Below are 14282 nucleotides of genomic sequence, written 5' to 3' on the forward strand. Positions count from 1 at the left end.
GATTATGATCTGAGTAAAACTCGGATGCTTGACCTACTGAGCCACCCAGGAATCGGAATCTCTTTTTATTTAACTTTGTTGGGTGATTTCCTCATATTACTGACACTGTGTTCAGTGATATATATTCTAATATTTTTCTAAACTAACAATTTTTTTTTCCCAGTAAGAATTATATTGTTATCACTGACTGCCTTTCGGAGTTTTGCAATCTCATTTTATATCCTCTAAATCTCTTTTTTAAAGTACTTCCCAACTGGTGGCGCCTGGCTGGCTCAATCAGTAGAGCATGTAACTCTTGACTTCAGGATTGTGAGTTTGAGCCCCATGTTGGGGCTTAAAGCTTACTTAAAACAAACAAACAATTTCCCAACTGCCAAAAAGAATCTATTCACTTTTCAATTTGAGAGTACAGAGAAATATTTTCCTAAAATTTTCTTTTTTTACCTTCAATGAGTTTTCTTTTTAAGTGTATTCTTCTTTGCGTGTAATTATCATTTACTTTCACTTAAAAATTTGCGATGTTTGTGCACATGGTCTATTTCATATCCCTTCTGCATATTACTCATTTTTATTGGGATGGGTTTGTCTGTACCTTCTATTTGCTCAAAAAAAAAAAAAAAAGATTAGGAGGGCAGAGAGTATTAGCTTCCAATCAGTCAATAGCGTCCAATTAGTTCTATTGTCACTAAGTGCTTTTTCCACAAAATCTACCACTTGGTGGACATAATTCTTTCCTTATATTTGGAGTCTTCACTTTATTGAAGTAAAATGATCTCCCAACAGCAGCTGGACAGTGATTTCCAGAGATGCCTCATAGCTCAAAAGGTATTAGGTTTAACATTGATAATAATTTAACATTGATTTTTCTCTGCTCCCATGACTCTGGTTAACAATTTCTTACTTCCAGCTGCTTCTCCAGATTAAAAACCTGTTTATAGAAAATAAGAATGTCTAGTGTTGACCTCCACCCTTAACCAGTCTTCAAGATGGAAAATTGTATGTCTCCTACTACTCCTCTCCTATATTCATGCTCTCACCTTTTGATTTTCAAGTATAGCTTCATCAGATTCCTCAAAGTCCACTTACCTTCAGAGCAATCTAAAAATCTTGAGAGGTGTATTATCAGCTTTGAGATTGTTCCACTTCAGATGCATATGCAAGCTATAGAAAACCCAACTGAAAGAGCTCTAAATAAACAAAGTCAATTGTCTCCCACAGCTGATGAATCCAAGGGCATATCTGGCTTCAAATGAGATTTAACCAGGCCTTAAGCAACATGACCATGAACCACTTTCTCTCTGTTTTTTGTCTTTGCATCTTGGGAGTTCTCAAGCAGGTCTTTTTTGGAGGTCTTAAGAGGCTGACTGACTATATGGGCCAATATAATTCTCATTTACTTGCAAAAGGAAAAAGAAATGAACTGCTTCTCCAGTATGTCAGCCAAAGTATTGGAGATTAGTCTAATAGGCCCTTATGGGTCTAACTTGGGTTCTGTGTCCAGAATTGAACAAATAATCTTAGCCCAGGGGTTTGAGATGGTCTCAAGATAATCAGAGTCTCTGCTTGGGCTGGGAGGAAAGTTCAATTCCACTGAAACCACATGGCCAGGAGACCGGAGTCCAGTTATGAGGAGAGAATGGGTACAAGGTGTGGAGGCAACCATAGTATTCTCAGCTGATCAAAATGTCATTTTATCTGGTGGAATTCTTAATATTATTGAACTCCTTCCTAATTTAGTTAGAGATGAAGTTTTCTACTTCATTTTCTTTTTGTTGTTGTTTGTTGTTGTTCATTTTTATGACTTCCAGAGATGGGAAGAGAGTAAACCTCTTCATTTCTAAGTTTTAATTCGAAGTCCCAAATTAGCAATTTTTTCAGCTTTATGATTTGGATTCTTCTTTGTTCATTAAACCAACGTATTTTGAGTATCTGCTAGGCATTGTTCTAAGACTGAAATTTCAACAATAATTAAGAAAGACATTTCTCTTGCCTTCTTGACATTTATAGTCTACGGTATAAGACATAATTTGGGGGAAAATAGTGGTTTTTTTTTCAAAAAAGTATAAAACCATTGCTGTATTCCATGTAACACTCCCTTTTCCTTATTTATAGGTAGGGTATAAAGAACAAAGCAACAAAGCAGAATGAAGAAATGGAAAGTTTCAGTAATAGTAAAGGAAGTCCTAGGTGGTATAGGCCTTCCCCAATAGATGCTGCATATATCTGGGCTTTCTTGATTTTTGATTCTTAATATTCCCAAAGCAAACTCCAGGTGCACAATTTCTCTATTTCTTCAAGCTTTTGGCATTATGCAACATATTCCCAAAGCCAGGAACTCAGTATTGCTGTCTTGAATGGTTTGCTCTTCTTTTTTCTTGCCTCTTTTGTCCATCTTCTCTCCATTTTCCTTCCTCATGTTTCCCTTGGTGGTCATGAAAACCTACCTAGTGAGAACAGAATCTGGGGCCAGTATCTTTAGTCTACAGGCATAGAATTCATAGACCTTTGCCAATGCAAGTCCTATTCATATACATGGATATGCTGTTGTCATTTGCCCCTGTAAAGAACTAGGGTAGGGCCCCCGGAAAGGTCAGGCTCAAATCAGCTGTTGTTAGTGACATTCATTAATGGCCCATCCTGAGGACTTATTATGAGTCCGGAGTTATGCTCAGTCCATCACATGTGTCATTTCCTTCTGTCCTCACAACCCCCAGCAAGAGTTAAGAAATAGTTATTTCCAGAAGCGCCTGGGTGGCTCAGTGGGTTAAGCATCTGACTTAGGCTCAAATCATGATCTCACGGTCCGTGAGTTTGAGCTCCACATCTGGCTTGTGCTGACAGCTCAGAGCCTGGAGCCTGCTTCAGATTCTGTCTCCCTTTCTCTCTCCCCCTCCCCTGCTTGCACTCTTTCTCTTTCTCTATCTCTCTCTTTCAAAAATAAATGTTAAAATTTTTTTTTGAATAACAATTTAGAAAAGATAATTATTTCCATCTTACTGACCAAAGATGGAGGGACTCATCCAAGTCTTTCGCTTTACCTGGGCATTATACTATGTCCACCTGGCTCCCAAGCCCAGGTACCCACACATTGTGCTCCACAAAAGTGATCCACCACTTACTCCCTTTGCATCTCATAACCTCTGGAGAGAAGGGCTGCATTTGCCAGCTACAGCACTACCCCGTTCATTTTGTACCCTTTCTCCCTTAGGTAGCAGGACTCTCCTTGACAAATTGGCAGGGTAAAGAGGTACAGGGATTGCAAGGGAAGGGCTCTGCTTGTCAGACAAGGTGTGTTGCTAAATAAGCATCTATGCTTGATGAAAGGGTAAGCTTTTGTGGGTCTCCATGTCAAAACTTTGAAGGCTCTTTTTGCCTTTATGGTTTTTGCATTTGTTCACTCATTGTTTGTTTTTCTGTAATGTCTAAGTAAAATTTCTTTTGAAAATCCCATGCTTTCTCAGCTGTGCAAAGAAGAACAGAGAAAAGAGACTTGGTGTTTTGTCCATACTCAAGTATTCTAAAGAGGAAGAGGCCTATCCTTGCCCCATCTGATGGTGCTGGGCCCAGTAGGGAAGAAATGGAAGGGGCTTAGATCCAGGCATGAGGCCTTATTGTGCTTTTCCACTGGCTGCCTTCCCTACCTCAGGTGTGTGTTATGATTGTTCTTTCTCACAAAGAGCTACTGCATCCCTTTATCATCCACAAAATGGAGATTAAAAACAATGTATTCCAGGAAGTTTACCAATTTATCCCTAAAAAAGATCCAAGTCAATGTTCTAATTCTTCCAATCCCACTCTGGCTATGATCTCCAGCATGTCATTAGGAAAATCAAGAGAGGCCAGGTGGGAAGAGGACTGGATCGAATGGAGTGAGATAAGACTGCTTTACCCCGATTTGGCATCAGGGCTGACTGGGTGAGTCACTGAACCCTTCTGAGCATCAGCTTCCAAACCTAAAAAGGAAAAAATGATACTGACTTTACAGGACAGTTGTAATGACTGAACAGGGAAATATATATGGAGATACTTGGTAACAATAACTCTTTCCAAACATTAGTGTTAGTATCTGAGCACTTAAAGGGTGTAGTGCATTTATATTGTGTCTGTGCTAGTGAGCTTGTGTTTTTGTTCAGCTGAAAGGTAGACAATGCAGTACATGGATACTAAACAATCAATCAAAGATGGGTTTGGCAAGGGGCCCCTGGATGGCTCAGTCAGTTAAGCATCCGACTTCAGCTCAGGTCATGATCTCATGGTTCATGGGTTCGAGCCCCACATTGGGCTCTGTGCTGACAGCTCAGAACCTGGAGCTTGCTTCAGATTCTGTGTCTCCCTCTGTCTCTGCCCCTCCCCCACTCATACTTTGTTGCTTTCTCTCTCTCAAAATAAATAAACTTAAAAAAACATTTAAAAAATTAAACAGATAGGTTTGGCAAAAGTGTTCTCCTGGAGCAGGCCTATACCCACTCACAAGACAGATGCTGCTCACTTCCTTCCATTCCACATCCACACATCACGTTGGGAGCTGAGAACCAGCCATCATGGGACATTCATATCACAGAAATCAGTAAATGATACCAATTAGGACTTTTTTGATTGAAGGGACAGTTCACCAGCAAACCACTGATTGGTAGGTTATATTTAAAAAAAAAGGTTTCCAGGTAATGTCTTAGTTATTATTAAACAACAAGTGAAATCTGAGTAGTCCTAACCTCAGCAATCAGACAACAAAAAGAAATTGGTAGAAGAAGTCAAACGTTCACGTTTTGCAAATGACACGATACTCTACATGGAAAACCTGAAAGACTCCACCAAAAAGTTTCTATAACTGAGCCATGAATTCATCAAAGTCTTAGGATACAAAATCAATGTACAAAAATCGGTGGCATTTCTACACACCAATAATGAAGCAATGGAAAGAGAAATCAAGACATCGATCCCATTTACAATTGCACCAAAACCCACAAATACATAGGAATAAGCCTAACCAAAGATGTAAAATGTCTGTATGCTGAAAACGATAGAAAACTTATGAAGAAAATTGAAGAAGACACCAAGAAATAGAAAAACATTCCATGCTCGTGGATTGGAAGAATAAACACTGTTAAAATGTCAATACCACCCCAAGCAATCTACACATCCAATGCAATCCCAGTCAAATTGCACCAGCATTCTTCTCAAAGCTAGAACAATGATCTTAAAATTTGTATGGAGCCAAAAAGACCCCAAATACCCAAAGTAATGTTGAAAAAGAAAACCAAAGCAGGAGGCATCATAATCCCAGACATTAGCCTCTACTACAAAGCTGTAATCATCAAGCAGTATGGTGTTAGCACAAAAGCAGACACATGGACCAATGGAATAGAATAAAGAACCCAGAATTGCACCCAAAAATGTATGTCCAACTAATCTTTGAGAAAGCAGGAAAGAATATCCAATGGAAAAAAGGCAGTCTCTTTAACAAATGGTGCTGGGAGAACTGGACAGCAACATGCAGAAGAATGAAACTAGACTACTTTCTTATACCATTCACAAAAATAAACTCAAAATGGATGAAAGACCTAAACATGAGACAGGAAACCAAAACCCTGGAGGAAAAGACAGGCAACAACTTCTTTGACCTCAGTCACAGCAATTTCTTGCTTGACATGTCTCCAAAGGCAAGGGAATTAAAAGCAAAAATGAACTATTGGGACCTCATCAAGATAAAAAGATTCTGCACTGCAAAGCAAACAATCAACAAAACTAAAAGGCAACCGATGGAATGGGAAAAGATATTTGCAAATGACATATGGGATAAAGGACTAGTATCCAAAATCTATAAAGAACTCACCAAACTCCACACCTGAAAAACAAATAATCCAGTGAAGACATGGGCAGAAGACATGAATAGACACTTCTCTAAAGAAGACATCCAGATGGCCAACAGACACATGAAAAGATGCTGAACATCACTCATCATCAGGGAAATACAAATCAAAACCACACTGTTACCTTACACCAGTCAGAGTGGCTGAAATTAACAACTTCAGGAAACAACAGATGCTGGTGAGGATGCAGAGAAATAAGAACCCTCTTGCACTGTTGGTGGGAATGCAAACTGGTGCAGCCATTCTGGAAAACAGTGCAGATGTTCCTCAAAAATTTAAAAATAGAACTACCCTATGGCCTAGAAATAGCACTACTAGGAATTAATCCAAAGGATACAGGAGTGCTGATTCACAGCAGCACATGTACCCCAATGTTTATAGCAGCACTTTCAACAAGAGCCAAATTGTGGAAAGAGCCTCAATCTCCATCAACTGATGAATGGATAAAGAAGATGTGGTTTATATATACAATGGAATACTACTTGGCAATGAGAAAGAATGAAATATGGCCTTTTGTAGCAACGTGGATGGAACTGGGAGTGTTATGCTAAGTGAAATAAGTCAGGCATAGAAAGACAGATACCATATGTTTTCACTCTTATGTGGATCCTGAGAAACTTAACAGAAGACCATGGGGGAGGGGAAGGGGGGAAAAGTTACAGAGAGGGAAGGAGGCAAACCATAAGAGACTCTTAAAAACTGAGGATAAACTGAGGGTTGATGGGGGTGAGTGGGTGATGGGCAGGGAGGAGGGCACCTGTTGGGATGAGCACTGGGTGTTGTATGTAAGCCATGAATTATGGGAATCTACTCCCCAAACCAAGAACACACTGTATACACTGTGTGTTAGCTAACTTGACATTAAATTAAATTATATTAAAATTTAAAAAGGAGACACAAAATGAGGGCTTGGGATTGGATCTCACACTGGCTATGAGATAAAGAAGACACAATCCTTGATGGAAAGGGCACATATAGACCCTGATGCAAGACGGGAGCTCAATTACTAAAGATTTCACTGGAGTTGGCCTTGGAAAATGACCCTATGTGGAATGTTGCTGAGCTAAGTGCAATGATACAAGCATTTGAAAAACATGAGGGAACAGTGCTGACAAAGATAGTGGAGTTGGTCAGTTATTGCTATGTTGAGCTGATGTCCTGAAGCAAAAAAAGGAGAGTGAGATTTACTTACATGTATGAGTAAGCATAGGAGCCAGAGAGCTTCACCCAGGGCTTCCAAAGAGATTTTCATCATCTGTGGTTGGCAGGAAGCTGCAATATAGCAGAGGGTCTTTGTGAGAGTTTTAGATCTCTATAGTGGTGTGAATGTCCAGTGAAGGCAGGTCTGAGATATGCAAGTCAGAACCTTGGTGGGGAGAAACTTGGAAACCTGAAAACTATGACAGGAGTATCTGGGTGGAGATCCCTTTGGATGGTGATTCTACAGATCCCATTGTCTTTCAGGACTACAGAGGTGCCCTCCCCTTTCCCAGTTAGAGCTCAGAAGGTCCCACCCCCATACACAAGCCAATAGGCACTTTCCTCTTCTAGCTCCCAAGACAACAACTAAGATTAAATATTAACAGAACCCAGTTAGGGATTTGCTGGGCCTGATAAGGGAGGAAAAAGACTATTCATCTAAAGAATTGAAAGGCTCCCAACCAGGAGCAAAGGGAGTATACTTGGGATGGATTTTGAGGGTGTGTGATCAAAGGGCTCAGACTATAAAGTCAGATAAGCAATAATTAAAGTTTTGTGGGATTTTTTGGTTTGTTTTTTGTTTTTTGTTTTCTTTTGGTTTTTGTGTGTGTGTGTGTGTTTTTAGGATATGGGATTTAACATCTTAGTCAGGAGTCCTAGAATGGAGCTAATTCACTACTGAGGTGACTTTGAGAAGACTAGAGAAAACTGGTGGCTAAATATCAGCAAAGTAGGTAGATGTAGAGGAAGGAAAAAAGAGGCTAAGAGAATGGAACGCGTAGAAACAGGCACATGGTAAGAAACCGAAGGGCTACAAAATGACTATCTTTCATGAGAAGGCCCAATGGATATACATGCACCAAGGGCATAGGAAGGCACAGGTGAGAAGGGCATGAACACTAGGAAGTTTGGTGATAACCCTTCTCTGCACACTGGGTCACCAAACTGGATTCAATAACATCCTGGGAATGACAGGGCCCCAAAGTAATAGAGAGTAGAATCCAGGAAGCCATAATTACCATGATCAATGGAGAGGTAGCCATAGATACCTGACCTACAGGGAGTTTTAGAGATTGTTAATAGAGCAAAATGTTCTTAGGATTAAAAAAAAGTTGGGAGAAGAGCAACTGCTGTGTTCCAGAATGCTCCCATCTTCCCAAGGAGAGTTTCTACACATGTCTGTTGCCTGATTTTTATGTCTAGTTATATGGATTTTGCAGCTGCCATCCAGGGGCGTTCCTTGATTGCCTGGATCTGGAGGTCAAGGAAGGGGCTTTCATTTCTGGGTCTCGTAAAGCTGTAACAATGAGAGAGACAGTTTGGGGCAGACTATTACTCCCAGGGTACTGCACTGAAAGGAGATTGAAACACACTTCCAGTCTTTCTGAGAAAGAGGTCTATTTGCTTATCCAGGAGCTTTGGCTTGAGGGGCAGCTTTCTGGTTTGGTACACTTACAACATCCCACAGAGTTGTCAGGGACACTTAGAGTAGCCTACAGAGGAGCTTCCAGGGAATGGAGGCTGATAAATTCAATTTTGTGCTTTCTTCTGCTTCACTACAGCTCATCAGTATCATACAGAAAGGAGCTTACATCCTTTTCTGGTGCCCTAATTTTTCATCTGCTACCAGAGGACACCTGTACATCATCTGGCTCTCGTGACCAGTGATGATTATGCTTATGGATGGATCCCACAAAACTATAACCAATGGAGAAAGAGTTCTTAAATAGTTACCACCACCAGGACACAGTGAAAGGCACTGACCCAGAAGCTCAATATTTCTGAAAAGAGATCCATTTGTTTATCATCACAGCTTCAGCTTGAGGGGCAGATCTAAGGGCTGACTGTAAACCTTTCCTGAGACCTCAGAAGGAGAGCACTACCTTCATGCTTTCCCTCTGCCATGATCCAGAGTGCCAGAGTGCTCATCCATTAAAGAGGAGTTCTTATACATGCTTGGTATTCTAGTTTATGTCTTGTGATCTGGTTTTTGCAGCTGCCACAAAGGGGGTACTCTTTGATATCCTGGAACTGGTAGAGGGGCTAGCATTCTTGGGTCCCCTGGACTATAACAATCAAAGAAACATCCCTTGATAGGCTGCCACCTCCAGGGCACTGTACAAACAGCATAGTAATACACACTCCCAGACTTTCAGGAAAGAGGCCAATGGGTTAGTCCTGGAGATTTGGCCTTAGTGGCAGTCTTCATGCTAGGCACACATGTAGAGGCTATACAAGTTCTTTCAGTGAATATAGGCTGAAGAATGCCATCTTTATTCTCTCTGTCTGCCTTGTATCTTCCAGAAAATAGCTTATAAGTTTGTCTGGAGCCCCACTTTTTGTAACTGCTACCCAGGGAACAACTCCAGATTACCAGGTCTTGGGGGCAATAGGGCTAAAACATGTGACAGGACTGTATATTTTGCATTTTTATAAAGCTATTGCCTGAGGGTCTCACTTCCAATCACCCTAAATCTAAATGCAGATATTTCTTTTAGTATCTGAGATACTTCTTTTTGGGACACTGATAGATCTTGGCACACCCTCAACTACAAGGAGCTGTGAAAAATAACATAAGCCACTTGGAAATCACAAAAGTTTGAGAGAAAACCAAAGAGAGCAGGATTGAATGATAAATTTCATCTCCTATACAAGGTCAGTGCTTTGAGACAGAGAGGTGGCTGTTTGTTCCAATGTATAGAAATAAATATGAATGTCAACCAAAATGAAGAACCAGAGGAATACATTCTCAATGAAAGAATATGATATAATCCCAGATAAAACCTTAATGTCATTGAGATAAGGAGTTTACCAGATAAAATGTTCAAAGTAATGGTCATAAAGATGTTCACCAAACTGAAGAATGGATGAATACAGTGAGAACTTCAATGAAGAGATAGAAAATATAGGGAATTGCAAACAGAAGTCACAGAACAAATGAATAGAATAACTGAAATGAAAAGTACACCAAAGGGGTTTAATAGCAGACTAGATGAAGCAGAAGGAAGGATCAGTGAACTAAAAAACAGGACAGAGGGACTCAACCAATGGGAGAAACAAAAAGAAAAAAGAATTTTAAAAAATGAAGATAGCTTAAGGGGCTTATGGAACAACATCAAACAGATTAACATTTGCATTTTAAGGATCCCAGAAGAAGGGAGATATAAATGAATAGAAAATTTTTATCTGAAGAAATAATGGTTGAAAACTTTTTTAACCTAGGAAAAAAAACAGACATCCAAGTCAAGGAGGCCCAGAGAGTTCCAAATAAGAGGAACCCAAAGAGACACACATCAAGACAAATCATAATTAAAATGTTAAAAGTTAAAGACAAGAAGAGAATCTTAAAGACAGGAAAAGAAATACAATTTTCTAGATACAAGAAAACCCCTGCAAGACTATTAGCAGATTTTCTTCAGCAGCAACCCTGCACAATAGAATGGACTGGCATGATATATTCAAAGTGCTAAAAGAAACAAAACAAACAGGAGTTGGAAGATGGCTGTGGAGTAAGAAGACCCGAGGCTCACCTCATTCCATGAACACAACTGGATAACTATCAAATGATCCCAAATGCCCCAAGAAATTGACTTGAAGACTGGCAGAACAAACTCCACAACGAAAGGTAGAGAAGAGGCCATGTTGAAGAAGGTAGGAAGTGTGGAGATGTGGTTTGGGAGAGAAGTGGATCATGGCTACTGCAGTGGGGAGGGAGCCATGGTTGCAGAGAAGGGTGTGAGACAGACTGACACAGAGGAGAGCACACTGGGAAAACAAATCCTCATAGTAAATGCCCCAGTAGGCATAAAGTCTGGAGTTTTAAAAGTCAAAAGCCATGGCTGAGATAGAGCCCAGAGGGCATTGCATTGCTTTTGGAGTCAAGGCATACAAACAACCCCTGACAGACAGTGAGGAAACTGAGATCTAAAAAGTAGCTGACGCACACAGTAGGGAGGTTATTCACTCATCTCCTAGTGATATGGGATACAAAGGCAGAAGGAAAGGGCATATAGAATTAAATTTCCTTTAACCTGCAGCCCATTAACAAATACTTGAGGCAGGTAAACATTTCTCCAAGAATGCCTTACTGTCTTAATGTTAATATTTTGCTAGAGGGAAAAAAAACCTTAGTTTGACAATACGGAGGCCTCCAGTATCCTGTGAGTCTTCTTTAGCATATGAAAATCTCTTTGGAAACTTCCTCTTGACTTCACCTCCCCAAACTCCCAAGTATATAATCAGTCTCTCCTCAAGGTACAGGGCAGCTCTTCCTGCCCATGGGTCCTGTCCCCACGCTTTCATAAAATCACCTCTTTTTTTTGTACCAAAGACATCTTTAAGAATTATTTTTGACCATTAGCAACAAACCTTACCATCACTTCAAAAAAACATCATCACTAGAACATCCCAGAGAGGCAGCATCACAGAGAAACCCCCTCCAGGAAGAAAGGAAATAGCCTGTGGCATTTCCTTCCCCCACCCCTCAACATTAACAGAGAGACATTTGTTGGAACTAGCACAGACAAATAGTTCCTACCTAATTTGCTTACACTAAACCCCAGCCCTGGATTCCAAAAGAACAACCCTTCCAGTCACCCTTGTCTCAGTCCCATTAGAGTAGGCACCCTCCCCCAGAAGACCAGCCCAAACCCCTGCTCACACCTTACCTCCTGATGTAGGAATTTTGCAGAGCTTCTGTGTCCATAGTGGTAACAACAGGTTTCAGTTCACAAATAGACCAGAGCACACCTAGTTAAAATGAGCCACATTCAGGCTAAGGACCAAACACTGCCCACATTGAGCAAAGAGAGCCTTTGAAGATGACTAACCTGAAAAATAAAGCAGCCAAGACAAAATACCAGAGAACATATAACACACACTGGAGACACTCCTGAAAGAGCCAGGCTGTGGGCAACAGGGGAAACTACATGGCAGAGCACTGCAGAACCTCTTTTTCATAAGGCCATTATCCATAAGAATGGGAGATATAGTTGACTTTCATCACACACAGAAACAGGCATAGCGACTTAGAAAACACGAGAAGATAATGAAAGTTATCCCAAACAAAGAAAAGTACAAGGCCATGGCCAGTGATCTAAGCAAAATAGATATAAGTAACATGTCTGATAGAGAATTTAAAGTAATATCATAAAGATAGTCACTGAACTCGATACACAGTGGAAAACATGAGTGATACTCTTAATACAAAGATAAGGAATAACATAGTAGAGATAAAAGGCTCAATAAATAAAATGAGAAACATGTGTGATGGAATGGACAGCAGGCTGGAAGAAACAGAGGAATGAACTAATGACCTATAAGACAGAGTAAGGGAAAATCATCAAGTTGAGCAAAAGAGAGCAAAAATAAATATGCAACATGAGAATAGACTTAAGGAACTCAGTAACTACATCAAGCATAATAATATTTATATTATAGGAATCCAGAAACAGAAGCAGAAGCAGAGGAGGAAGAGGAGGAAGAGGAGGAGGAAGAGAAAAAAAAAGCAGGCAGAAAATGTATTTGAAGAAAAACTAGCTGAAAATTTCCCTAATCTGAGTAAGGAAATAGGTATCTAAATTCAGGAGGAACAGAGCTCTCATCAAATCAACAAAAAGAAGATCCACACAAAGACATATTGTAATTAAAATTGGTAAAATATAATAATAAGGAAAAAAATTTTAAAGCAGCAAGACAAAAGAAGATATTAAGATGAAAATGGAAAACTCATAAGGCTAGCAGGGGATTTTTCAGTAGAAATTTTTCAAGACAGAAGGTAGTGGCATGATATATTCAAAGTCCTGAATGGAAAAATCTGCAGCCAACAATACTCTATCCAGCAAGGCTAACATTCAGAATAGAAGGAGAGATCGTTTCTGAGACAAACAAAAGCTAAAGGAATTCATGACCACTAAACCAACCCTAAAAGAAATATTAAGGGGCCCTTTGAATGAAAAGGAAAGACCAAAAGTGATAGTATAAAGGTAGACAACACAAAAGCAGTAAAAATGAATATTTCTGTAAAATTAAGTCAAAGAATTCACAAAATGAAAGGATATAAAATATGACCACATACTCTTAAAATGTGGAGAAGAGTAAAAAATAAGATCAAACTTAAAGGGCCATCAACTTAATATAGATAGTTATACTCAGAAGAGCTTATATACAAAACTGATGGTACCATATATCAAAAAACACAAATAAATATGCAAAGAATAAAGAGAAATAAATCTAAATAGATCACTAAAGAAACTAAGCAAACCATGAAAGAGAGAAAGACAAGAATCAGAGAAAATCTTCAGAACAATCACAAAACAAATAATAAAATGACCATATACATATCTATCAACAATTACTTCAATGCAAATAAACTAAACACTCTATTCAAAAGACATAGGGTGACTGAATGGATTAAAATAAGACTCATCTAAAAAAAAAAGAGAGACTCATCTATATGTTGCCTATGAGAAATTCATTTTAGACCTGCAAATTGAAAGTGAGGGGATGGAGAAACATCTATCATGTAAATGAATGTCAAAAGAAAGCTGGAGTAGCAATAAATATATCAGACAACATGGACTTTAAAACAAAGACTAACAAGAGACAAAGAAGGTCACTATATCATAATAAAGGAGACCATACAACAAGAAGATAAAACAATTGTAAGCATTTATGCCTCCCAAATCCAAGCACACAAATATGTAAAAAAAAAAAAATGAACGACCAACATAAAGGAACACTTTGCAATAATATAATAATAGTAGGGGACTTTAAACCCCACTTACCCCAGATCATCTAAACAGAAAATCAACAAGGAAACAATGGCTTTGAAAAACACCCTGGAACAGATGGATTTAACAGACATATTCAGAACAATTTATCCCAAAGCAGCAGAATACACACTCTTCTCCAGTACACATGGAACATTCTCCAGAGTAGATCACATAGCAGGTCACAGATCAGCCCTCCAAAAGTACAAAAAACCAAGATCATACCATGCATATTTTCAGACCGCAATACTAGGAAACTTAAAAACCAGAAGAAAAACTGGAAAGACCACAAATACTTGGAGGTTAAAGAACATCCTATTAAAGAATGATTTGGTTAACCAGGAAAATAAAAGAAATAAAAAAGTACATGGAAGCAAATGAAAATGAAAACACAATAGTCCAAAACCTTTGGGATGCAGCAAAGGAAATCCTAAGAGGGAAG

At 39.3% G+C, this 14282-nt stretch overlaps 1 long non-coding RNA gene across 2 annotated transcripts in view; it reads right to left on the reverse strand.

Annotated features, from left to right (window-relative positions):
• Nucleotides 1–11876, reverse strand: part of LOC125166649 (uncharacterized) — a 43919-nt gene extending 32043 nt beyond the window's left edge. The window contains exons 1-3 of one of the 2 annotated variants that reach the window (XR_007152481.1): nucleotides 11738–11876; nucleotides 7063–7142; nucleotides 3502–3953 (exon numbers count right to left, since the gene is read on the reverse strand). This is a non-coding gene — a long non-coding RNA (uncharacterized LOC125166649). Of the gene's footprint in view, nucleotides 1–3501; nucleotides 3954–7062; nucleotides 7143–11737 lie in introns of those variants that run through there. The other variant, XR_007152482.1, reaches the window with a different exon arrangement.
• Nucleotides 11877–14282: the final 2406 nt, after the last annotated feature.

This window comes from Prionailurus viverrinus, chromosome B2 (assembly GCF_022837055.1).
Source record: "Prionailurus viverrinus isolate Anna chromosome B2, UM_Priviv_1.0, whole genome shotgun sequence".
NCBI classification, from domain to species: domain Eukaryota; kingdom Metazoa; phylum Chordata; class Mammalia; order Carnivora; family Felidae; genus Prionailurus; species Prionailurus viverrinus.